Here is an 11906-nt window from a genome sequence, read left to right on the forward strand (position 1 = left end):
AAAATGCTGGTGACGAAAAAATGCTGGTGACGAAAAATGACAAAAAATGCTGGTGACGAAAAAATGCTGGTGACGAAAAATGACAAAAAATGCTGGTGACGAAAAAATGCTGGTGACGAAAAATGACGAAAAATGCTGGTGACGAAAAATGACGAAAAATGCTGGTGACGAAAAAATGCTGGTGACGAAAAATGACGAAAAATGCTAGTGACGAAAAAATGCTGGTGACGAAAAATGACGAAAAAATGCTGGTGACGAAAAATGACGAAAAATGCTGGTGATGAAAAAATGCTGGTGACGAAAAATGACAAAAAATGCTGGTGACGAAAAAATGCTGGTGACGAAAAATGACGAAAAATGCTGGTGACGAAAAAAATGCTGGTGACGAAAAATGACGAAAAATGCTGGTGACGAAAAAATGCTGGTGACGAAAAATGACGAAAAATGCTGGTGACGAAAAAATGCTGGTGACGAAAAATGACGAAAAATGCTAGTGACGAAAAAATGCTGGTGACGAAAAATGACGAAAAAATGCTGGTGACGAAAAATGCTGGTGACGAAAGATGCTGGTGACGAACAAATGCTGGTGACGAAAAAATGCTGGTGACGAAAAATGACGAAAAATGCTGGTGACGAAAAATGACGAAAAATGCTGGTGACGAAAAAATGCTGGTGACGAAAAAATGCTGGTGACGAAAAATGCTGGTGACGAAAAATGACAAAAAATGCTGGTGACGAAAAATGCTGGTGACGAAAAATGACGAAAAATGCTGGTGACGAAAAAATGCTGGTGACGAAAAATGACAAAAAATGCTGGTGACGAAAAATGCTGGTGACGAAAAATGACGAAAAAATGCTGGTGACGAAAAATGACGAAAAATGCTGGTGACGAAAAATGTCAAAAAATGCTGGTGACGAAAAATGACAAAAAATGCTGGTGACGAAAAAATGCTGGTGACGAAAAATGACAAAAAATGCTGGTGACGAAAAAATGCTGGTGACAAAAAATGACGAAAAATGCTGGTGACGAAAAAATGCTGGTGACGAACCGGGTACAATAAAATGTACAATAAAATATTGTGTTTTCATACCAGTAGTTCTTCTTCACAGCAACCAAACAAAACCACCTGGCAGGAAGTGAAGCTTACAGAACAGGAAGCAGTTCCTGAATATATATATATATATATATATTATATATATATATACTGCGACCGTTTTGTTTTGGGTGTGTGTGTGTGTGTGTGTGTGTGTGTGTGTGTGTGTGTGTGTGTGTATCTCGTCCGTAGCACCACCAGACTCCATGCGATCGATCCAAGGTGAGACCTGTCGATTACACACCCTGAGCTGTGCTCTGGAGACAACCCCAGGGTGATACCATCCCACCCCCAACACACACACACACACACACACACACACACACACACACACACACACACACACACACACACACACACACACACACACACACACACACACACACACACACACACACACTCACACTCTCTCTCTCTCTACACAGCATGCACACAACCCTAAGACCTACAATCACAAATACACATACACGGATGTATGCCCCCCTACAAACACACACGCACACACACACACACACACACACACACACACACACACACACACACACACACACACACACACCCCCACTACACATTTCACCTGCCATCCATCAATACCTCCATCAGAGCCTCTATTGATCTCCTCCATGCGCCTCCCACCCCCGTCCCCTCCGTCCCGTGCGATAGATAGGCCTGCCACCACCACCGGGGGTGTGGGTGTGGGTGGGACTGGGACAGCTCCGGCACAGGTTTAATTTCTGACAGATTTACAATAAAAGGTGAAGTTATTATTTAACTCTTCCGGCTGCCACTGCCAGCGCTGGCCCCGTTGATTTAGCGCCAGAAAGACGGGGAGCCCGGATGAGTTACAGCCGACGCGGGGAATCTGCCAGGACGGCAGCGGCAAGGCGGGCCGGCCGGGCGGTGCGGGCGGTGCGCTGAGATGCAGTGGTTGATAAGTAACTAGTACATTTACTTAAGTACTGTACTTAAGTAAAATGTTTTGGTATTTGTACTTTACTGGAGTATTTCCAATTTCCAATACTTTTACTTCTACTTCACTACATCTCATAGGCAAATATTGCCTATTTTACTCCACTACAATTATTGAGAACATTACTTACTAGTTACTTTTCAGATATAAATTATGATATTATGAAACATACATTAACCACTTTATTTTATACTTAGGCTATTTGAAAATAGCCGATCTACAAGCTCACAACGTGTCGCATCGCGACACGTTGTGAGCTTGTAGATGTGCTATTTTCAAACATTGTAGTACTTTTACTTTTGCCACTCTAAGTACATTTTGATACCAATACTTTTGTACTTTTACTCAAGTAAATGTAGAATTCCGGACTTTTACTTGTAACAGAGTAGCCTACTTCTACATTGCAGTATTGATACTTTTACTTAAGTAAAACATTTGAGGGCCAGGCGGCGGGTGGCGGTCGGTGGCGGTGGCGGTTGCCTGGTAGACTTCCAGGGTGCATAACTCACGTCACGGGGATGGTGTAGTTAGTCAATCACTTGATCTGTAATCACAAACGCTGCCAGAAATTACATGAGTGATGAGCTGTAATAAAAGCACTTACTTTTCCTTGCTCTGTCTCTTAAGTGTTATTGGCAGACCTCTTCCTCCCAGGGGGCCGCAGCTGGGAAACAAAATCCCGATATAAACTGCCTCATTGGCCCTGCCTGCCTCTCTCTGCCTCTCTCTCTCTCTCTCTCTCTCTCTCTCTCTCTCTCTCTTTCTCTCTCTCTCTCACTGTGGTGTGTGTGTCATGATCATTTGTTCACTTAAGTCTGGGTGCAAACATGGAAGTGTGTGTGTGTGCGTGCGTATGTGTACTTGTGTTACTGTATGTTTGTAGGCTATATATGTCCCCACCAGTATTGTAGGATTTGAGAAACACGACAGTGTGAGGAATGTTTTTCCTCATCACAAGAGAAATGGATGTTTTATGCTATTAAAAAGCATAGAACTACTGTTTTTTTGTTAGGCTAGCTTACAATTAAGAAAATAGTCAGGTTCATGCTAGGATTAGGCATTTAGAGGTTAGGTTTAGGGGTTGGGGTTGGAGTTATGCCAAGTTGCGCGCCACTGTCATGCACAGAAGATAGCTGATCTACAAGCTCACTTGTGTCACAATGTGACAAATTATATTGCTCAGGCTTTAGGGTTGATAAATATATATATTTTTTAAATGGCACTCCCTCTGTGTCTCTGTCAGGTCGAAGCGTTGGTTCCCTGTTAAATTAATATTGTGCCTCCTGGCTACGACCTGTGTGACCTCTTTTCATTAAAACAAATGGCATTTATGACATTTCCGTCCCCAAAAAATTGTCCTCACACAAGTCAACGTGCGTGCATGCGTGTTTATGCATGCCTTGTGTGTGGTTGTGTTAATGCAGTGCGTTTTCCCCCTTCAGCTTTAATGCAAAGCTCTTAAAGGACAACTTTGGTTTTTTACAACCAATGTTTATGTTTTAGATTGTAATTAAAGTAAATAAAAGATGCGTGTTAAAACATTTAAATTTACTGCTTTCGATAGTTTTAGCAATTTTCACAATCTTTTTTACAGTGTTTTCACAGTGGGCGGGGGCATTCTGTCCGGTGGCTAAATATGTATTTTTTAAAACATTAACCCGGCGTTTTCTTTATTATTATTTACAGTAGCTCTTCTAGCCCCCAATAACTCACATCTGGTCATCTCAGACAGCCGGACCTTTTTTATTGTGTAAAAAAGGCATATTTAGCCACTGGACAGAATGCCCCCGCCCACTGTAAAAAATATCGCAAAAAATGCTAAAACTATAGAAAGCAGTAAATGAAAAAAAAATTACACTCATCTTTTATTTACTTTAATTACAAGCTAAAATATAAACCTTGGTTGTAAAAAAACAAAGTTGTCCTTTAAGACCGTGTTTTGTTGCGTTCCTGGATTGCCTTTGCTTCAAGACAAATGATCCTCACTCCAGTGCAGACAGAGACATCCCCTCTCTCTCTCTCTCTCTCTCTCTCTCTCTCTCTCTCTCTCTCTCTCTCTCTCTCTCTCTCTCTCTCTCTCTCTCTCTCTCTCTCTCTCTCTCTCTCTCTCTCTCTCTCTCTCTCTCTCTCTCTCTCTCTCTCTCTCTCTCTCTCTCTCTCTCTCTCTCTCTCTCTCTCTCTCTCTCTCTCTCTCTCTCTCCGCTGCACACACACACCTCATCATATTCACCGCCGTGCGTTTTTCAAACAGACCTGACATTTGAATACACAAAAAGCACCGTGCGATTCTCTCTCACTTTTACATTCTCTCCTCTCTTCCCCTTGAAGCTGCATCTTCGTATTAAAGTTTAATGTCGGTTTCCTTCAGTAAAAATTGAATTTCATAAAATGGGGGAAGTGGAAACGGGAGGAAAGTTATATGTTTACGTTTGCAAATAGGCTGCTGGGAGTCGGGTCATCACCTCGGTTAAACTTTTGATCCTGTGAGTGAAACTCACTTACTCGCTATTTTTGTGTGATATTGTTGTGAGTCATTGCTCAGTGCAGAGAGTAGTGGAGACTGATGATGAGCAGTGGTGGAAAATAACTAAGTATATGTACTCACGTACTGTACTTGAGTACAATTTTGAGGTACTTTTACTATATTGGAGTATTTACAAATGTTCTATACTTCATACTTATACTATATTATATTAATATTGTACTTTTAGTCCACTACGGTTATTTGAAAACTTTAGTTACGAGTTGCTTTGTAGATTTTTATTGTTATTATTACAAAACATACATTAACCACTTCAGACCTATATAAACTTTGATCCAAGGAATCCAGGAGAAAAAAAAATATTGATTGTACGACCTACGGTTCAAGAGTTTTAGGCCAAAACGTGAAGTGGGCTGTTGTAGCGCCACCATGAGGAGATTTGAAAAATATCGGATGGAGGTTCTTCCTTGGCTTATTAGTGGGAATGTGCGTGCAAAGTTTCCCAGCAATCGGGCACTGTATTCATGTTGTGTGGCATTTTGTGCAAAACGGACCACTCCTGCAGACTTTGGAAGCCAATCTTAGCCAATCAGGATAGAATATGAAAAATGATCACATGACTATAGAGATAATGTGTAGCGATTTGCATGATGTTTGGACAAAATCTGTAGGAGTACTATAAAAAAATAAGTTTTTATAAACATTGGCCATTGGATATTTTGCTATTTTCGGTGAAGAGATTTGGAGTAAAGGGGAAACGGAAGGGACCAGGAACGGATCCCTGTGGGACCCCAGTCAACAAAATAGCGTTTAAGTGGTTACATTGTACCCGAGTGACATCATTGTCGGAAAAACTCCACTGGCATTTCAGAGACGGTTTGATGACAGCAAATGAAACAAATTATATCTCTTCATCAAATATATAGCGATAAAATTTGACAACTATGAAAGTGTAAAATCATATTAGGCCAAAGACACAAACCCTCTCTCCGACCCTCCTCGACTCGCGGCCTCACAGCCCTTCGGCGTGGAGTCTTTTATTGATACGGACCTCGTGCAATAATTACACAGCGTCTAACATGCACTATTGATCAGGCGTATTGATAGAATCATATTTTACTGTAAAGGTCTGTTGATTTGATGCATTACGGCATAAATCTCTCCTCACAAGCAGCTGAGGGTTGGAAACTCGTATAGCGCTGAGTGATGGATGTCCCTGCAGATAAACGCACGCGCGCACACACACATACACACACACACACACGTGCACTGCTATTCATTGTTGGAATGGAGCACTATAACAGACATATAGGGTTAAAGGCAGGTAAAGATATAACGATATACCCATATCTCTTTCAGTGCGTCCGTATATACAGACCCGATCCACAAACACGACAACAACGAGTGCGATCTCTCTCCCCATGCATCCCTGGTCTGTCTCATATGATGTGATATATATTCCACGGTGTTTATGGAGTCACTTGCTTCCATCTTATCATGATTTGTATTGTCAGCGGAGGCTTGGATCTGCATGGCGGTAATGGATTCTGATGTGGTTTCAAATGCCCCACGGTGGAGCCGCAATAGAGATGAATGTGTCAGCTGGCCTGTGTGTGTGTGTCGTCTGTGGTGCGCTATCGGGCCGAAACCTTGTATGTCCGAGACCGTTACTTTTCAGGAAGTATAGTGTGTAGGGGGGGAGACCCTTTGTTCCAATGGATACCATGTAGTTATTATTTAGTCAGGCCTCGACCCCCCACCCCAAAATAATCATATTTGAACTGGGGACCCCCCACCCTGACAAGCACTTGGAATTGTAGGAGTTGAGGCATTACATTTAGTTTGACTCGGTTCCACAGATAAATATTGTGAAAATAGCAGATCTACAAGCTCACATCTGTCATGCGATGAAAATAGGGCATTAAATGTATAGGGGGGAGAAGAATAACATAAAAAGATGAAATATGAAGATACAAAGTGTCTGTCTGACAGCAAGATATACTGCCTTTAGAACTGTTGTTCGCCAGTGGTGGAAAGCACCTAAACACATTTACTCAAGTACTGTACTTAATTGTAAGGTAATTTTACTTTTCAGAGTATTTCCAATTTTCAGTACTTTTACTTCTACTGCACTACATCTCGGAGGCAAATATTGTACTTTTACTCCACTACAATTATTTGAACACTTTAGTTACTAGTTACTTTGTAGATTTGGATTATTATTACAAAACATACATACATTAACTGCTTCAGCTCTGTATACATTTCGTCCATTTGAAAATAGCCGGCCTACAGTACAAGCCCACAATGCGTTGCCATGCGACGCATCGTGAGCTTGTAGATCTGCTATTTTCAAAAGACTTTTATACTTTTAAACTTGTTCTTTTTTGTGTACTTTCTGCTTTTAGTACTTTAAATACATTTTTATAACAATACTTTTGTATTTTTTAAGTAAATTTTGAATTCCGGACATGTAACAGAGTATTTCTACATTGCAGTATTGATACTTTTTCTTTCCACCACTGTTGTTCTCACTGCCAGGGAAGGAAAGAAGGATGGATAGACGGATGGATGGACGGACGGACAGACGGAAGGAAGGATGGATGGCGAAGAAGAGACGCATTACGAAGATGTGTCATTTCTGCAATGGGATAAATGACGTCTCTGTAGTCATGTTTCCCAAAGCTGACCTTCCCCGGCGTACACCGTGAAAGCCGCTGTGATTTACTGGAGAGGGGGAAAGAAATCCATATTTCATGCTCCCTCGTTTTGCTGATATTAAACAGGGCTGTTATCCTGTTATACTGACGCTGTCTGCGAGGCTAAAACACCCGCCTTAATAGAGGCTAAACAGAGAGGGCTAATATGTCAGGTAATATTCGGTCGGTGCCTATGGTGTAACGCATTATCACCCTTTGATCTTGCACACAGAAAAACATAATATGGGCATTAAAGGGAAAGGGCAAATTTATTACTATTGGATGGAAAGGAAAATAGGGCCTTTATGGTTCAGGTTAAAATGCAGCCTCACAAGACCGTGTTTCCGTTCTGGCAGGGCGGTTCAAACGCATGTTTTCTTTTTTGGACTTTTCCCTGGCTGGGGCTCCGAGCCACTTGGGGGTAGTTCCAAAAGGCTGTGGTACGCTGGTGGCGGGGCTGGTTTTCACATTTAAGGAGCCAAAGGGACATGGGGAGCATGTTCATGTCCAAGAGGCCTACAAAAACCCTGGAAGCCTGGGTATAGAGTTAAACTGCTGGCCCCCGTCAAAGCCCTCCCCAGAGCAGCTTGCTCCCGCAGAAGGGCCGAAACGGGGGTATGTCTGGCGGCTGGCTGGCCCCGGTACAGGAATGTCATCCTAAGAAGGGCGGAGGTATAGGGAAATTGATGTTAATCAGTAGTGATTTGTTTTACAAGCTTGGAGAACGCTATAAGCTAATCTGGTTTAAGTGCCCCGGTACTCGGATCAAAGTGGCAGCAGTAGATGTTTTTATTTCCTTTGATTTCTGCTGCGAAAAGGGGAATTTATGGAAGCCCATTTAGGAAGAATAATATAACAATGTAAACAGAAGATGTATACGACCCCAGAACATACAGAAAAATTTCTTGTTTGTAAAAAATAATAATAATCTTATTCAAAAAGACATAATGTAATCTCTTTATTTAAATACGACGTTGCCAGTTGTCACTGTCAGTTAAGAACTTCATTTCTAATTCTTTGTGAATTTCTACACAGCGTGCAATCTTTACTTTACTGTATGGGTGGTGGTGGGAGGGAAGATGGAAGAACCCCGCGCCTGGGTGCAAATACACGCGGAAATGACAGCACGACATCACAACTATGGAAGTATAGCGACAGTCAGCTTTGAACACACGCGCCCGCTGCGTTTTAATACGCCACGCGGCGTACTGAAATGCTAACGCAAAAAGCCCTGCATGTGTGGAACGGCAAAGCAACAATGCAGGCAGTGTGTCGTTGTTCCCCAGTGTCGGAGAGAGACGGGAGCACACAGTGCAAAAAACAAAGACGGCGTCTAATCTGAGCTCGGAAGCGTCCAGCGGCGATTCAAGCGCGACATACACGGGTGATTGATATGAGCGAGCCGCGTATTTACCGAGGCTGACGGGATGAGAGAAAGAAAGTGTTTTCTAGCCCATCCGCACAGCTTATCTCCCTCCATAAATCACTGCCAATGGGGATGCATAAATGCGGGACAGGCCCACGTCTTTTTCGGAGCTCCGACTCGGAGCAATTCTACTTTGACCTTTACATTGGGCATTGGTCACTGGCACTAAACGCACGCCGCGACCTCGCCTGACCTCGCTCCATTCATATTTAATAGCCAACGATGGCCTGATGGTTCTCCTCTCGGAGCGGACGACATGCACGGGCGCACGCGCGCGCACACAGAGCGGCTATAGTCACACACACACACACACGCACTCACACACACACACAGGCACGCACACACGCACAAACGCGCAAACACACAACCGCACTGTACTGCCAAATGGCATTTAATCCCCGTGGTTAAGATTGCGATCGTGAGAGGCTGCCTCTCATTCTGCATGTCCGTAGTGATGAAGAGATCCAATAAATGAAGAGGAGAATATTCCGGGAACCAGCCCATGTTGTTGGCTATACTTCATTAGTCTCTGTCCTTTATATGGCTAAGACACCCACCCCCCGCCCCCCCACACACACACACACACACACACACACACGCACACACCCGCCACCCCCCTTACCCGCCTAGCAGGGACTCCATGATGTCCTCCGTCCTTCCCTAACCTTTGACTCTGGACGGGGGATCTAAAGGTTCTGCACTTTGCCCTCTCCCATTTGACCTGTCTGAAGTATACCTTTATAATTGCCCCCACCGCTATCAAACGCACATATGAGAGGGTGCCGGGCCGGGGGCCGACGGGGGGGACCCGGGTCTGTCCAGTAACCTCTTGACCTCCCCGGTCATCCATTCTGCTCAAAGCACACACACACACACACACACACACACACACACACACACACACACACACACACACACACACACACACACACACACACACACACACACACACACACACACACACACACACACACACACACACACAGCCCACCACAATCCCATACTGTATTAGTCTGCATGTCGCAGTTATTGATGGGCCTCTGGAAATATTTTATTGGTCAGTCATGACCTTTGACTGGGGGCCAATGCAAACACTAACCCCCCTAAAGCCTCTTATCGACGTGAACCATGTATGATCAGATGGCTAACAGAAGCATGACTTTGGCATGAAGGCTGAAGACCATATAGGCTCGTTTTGATTTTTTTCTTTTTTTTTTTACACCGTAGGGTCAGCATTGCTTTTGGACTGTAGGATCAATAATAGAAGCGCTATCGAGTCTGCTGCTATGATGTAAACGGTTCAATGATTCACAGAGAAAAGGGTTGGTTTGACAACACGGGTTATAGATAATATTCTGCTGTATTATTAGCTAGCGGCTTCTTCCCTTCCAGACGATCAGGCATATAAACGATCTGGGCCAGAGAAATTAATAATAAGCTTGCAGTGGTGGAAAAAGTACTCAAATGTTTTACTTAAGTAAAAGTATCAATACTGCAATGTAGAAGTACTCTGTTACAAGTAAAAAGTCCGGAATTCAAATTCTACTTGAGAAAGAGTACAAAAGTATTGGCATCAAAACGTACTTAAAGAACCAAAAGTAAAAGTACTGAAATATTTGAAAATAGCAGATCTACAAGCTCACAACGCGTCGCGATGCAACGCGTTGTGAGCTTGTAGATCGGCTTTTTTCAAATAGCCCATGTATAGAATAGGGCTGAAGTGATTAATGTATGTTTTATAATATCATAATTTATATCTGAAAAGTAACTAGTAACTAAAGTTTTCCAATAATTGTAGTGGAGTAAAAGTACAATATTTGCCTCTGAGATGTAGTGGAGTAGAAGTAAAAGTATTTGAAATTGGAAATATTCAAGTAAAGTACAAATACTTCAAAATTGTACTTAAGTACAGTACTTAAGTAAATGTACTTAGTTACTTTCCACCACTGTAAGCTTGGGAAACAAGACATAACGAAAATAAAGAACAACTTGAACCTTGATACGCTCTGTTTACGGCGCAAACCTCCCTCACCTTCACCTTACTTATTATATCATTGGTTCTCAAAGTGGGATCCGGGGACCCCCAGGGGTCCTTGAGGGAGCTCCAGGGGGTCCCCGGCTAAATGATGGATAGTCAGGAACCAAATGGACCCTTATGGGTCTGTAACTCTGAGAGTGTACAAGTGAAACCTGACGGATCCATTTGGTTCCATTTGTACACTCTCAGAGTTAAATTAACATTGATTTTACGATATAAATTGGGGTCCCAGAGATAGAAATGCCTTTAAATGGGGGGTCCGTAGCCCTCATGCATGTCAAACTAGGGGTCCTTGAAATTAAAATGGTTGAGAATCACTGCTAGAGCTGTAAATATCTTCTCTTATGGGGGTCCCTATAGCATATCTTTTCAAATGGGGGTCCGCGGGCTAATAAGTTTCAATTTGGGGGTCCTTGACATGAAAAAGTTTGAGAACCACTGTATTACATAGCCTACGTGTTTATTTGTTATTTGTCCCTTTCTCTACTGATCCATGAAAGAGTGCAATGTCACTGACAACAACAAAAAAAGAAAACGCCCCGAGAAGAAGGAAAAAATAGCATCAAATCCCAGTGCTGCTTCAAAGATATGATGTCTCTTTCACCCCCATCCTGCCATCACTCCACGCTAAGTCTCTTCATCACAGGAAGGATGGCTCGCACTGGAGCACCCGCAATTAAGATAAGCCCAGCCACAGCTGGACAATTACCTGCCAACTAACCTTTTCTGGAGGCACTTAAGAATCTAAGGACCCCTGAGGATAGATGTGCCCTGACTAGAGCAAGCACTTCAACAGGCCAGAGAGAGACAGAGAGAGAGAGAGAGAGAGAGACAGAGAGAGAGAGAGGGAGAGAGAGAGAGAGAGAGAGAGAAGGAGAGAGATGGAGGGAGAGAAGGGGAGAGAGAGAGAGACAGACAGACAGACAGACAGACCGGTGCAAGGTCTTGACAATAGAAAGGCATTGTTTGATTGAATACTTTAACAGTTTGCGAAAAGTACAGTTATACATTAATGCTAAAAGGATAACACAAAAAGCCCTGAGGGCTTGATACCATTGTGGTCCTGTGTGTTCAATTCATCAAGACATACAGTACAGTACTATACAAGATATCATCAATGATAGGAGCAGTAAAGGTATATATACAAAAAGAAAAACTGTGGGGGGGTCATTTATTTTGACCTGTCTATGTCCAGTT

Source organism: Gymnoscopelus microlampas, assembly GCF_963454915.1.
Source record: "Gymnoscopelus microlampas genome assembly, chromosome: 4".
Classification (NCBI taxonomy): Eukaryota; Metazoa; Chordata; class Actinopteri; order Myctophiformes; family Myctophidae; genus Gymnoscopelus; species Gymnoscopelus microlampas.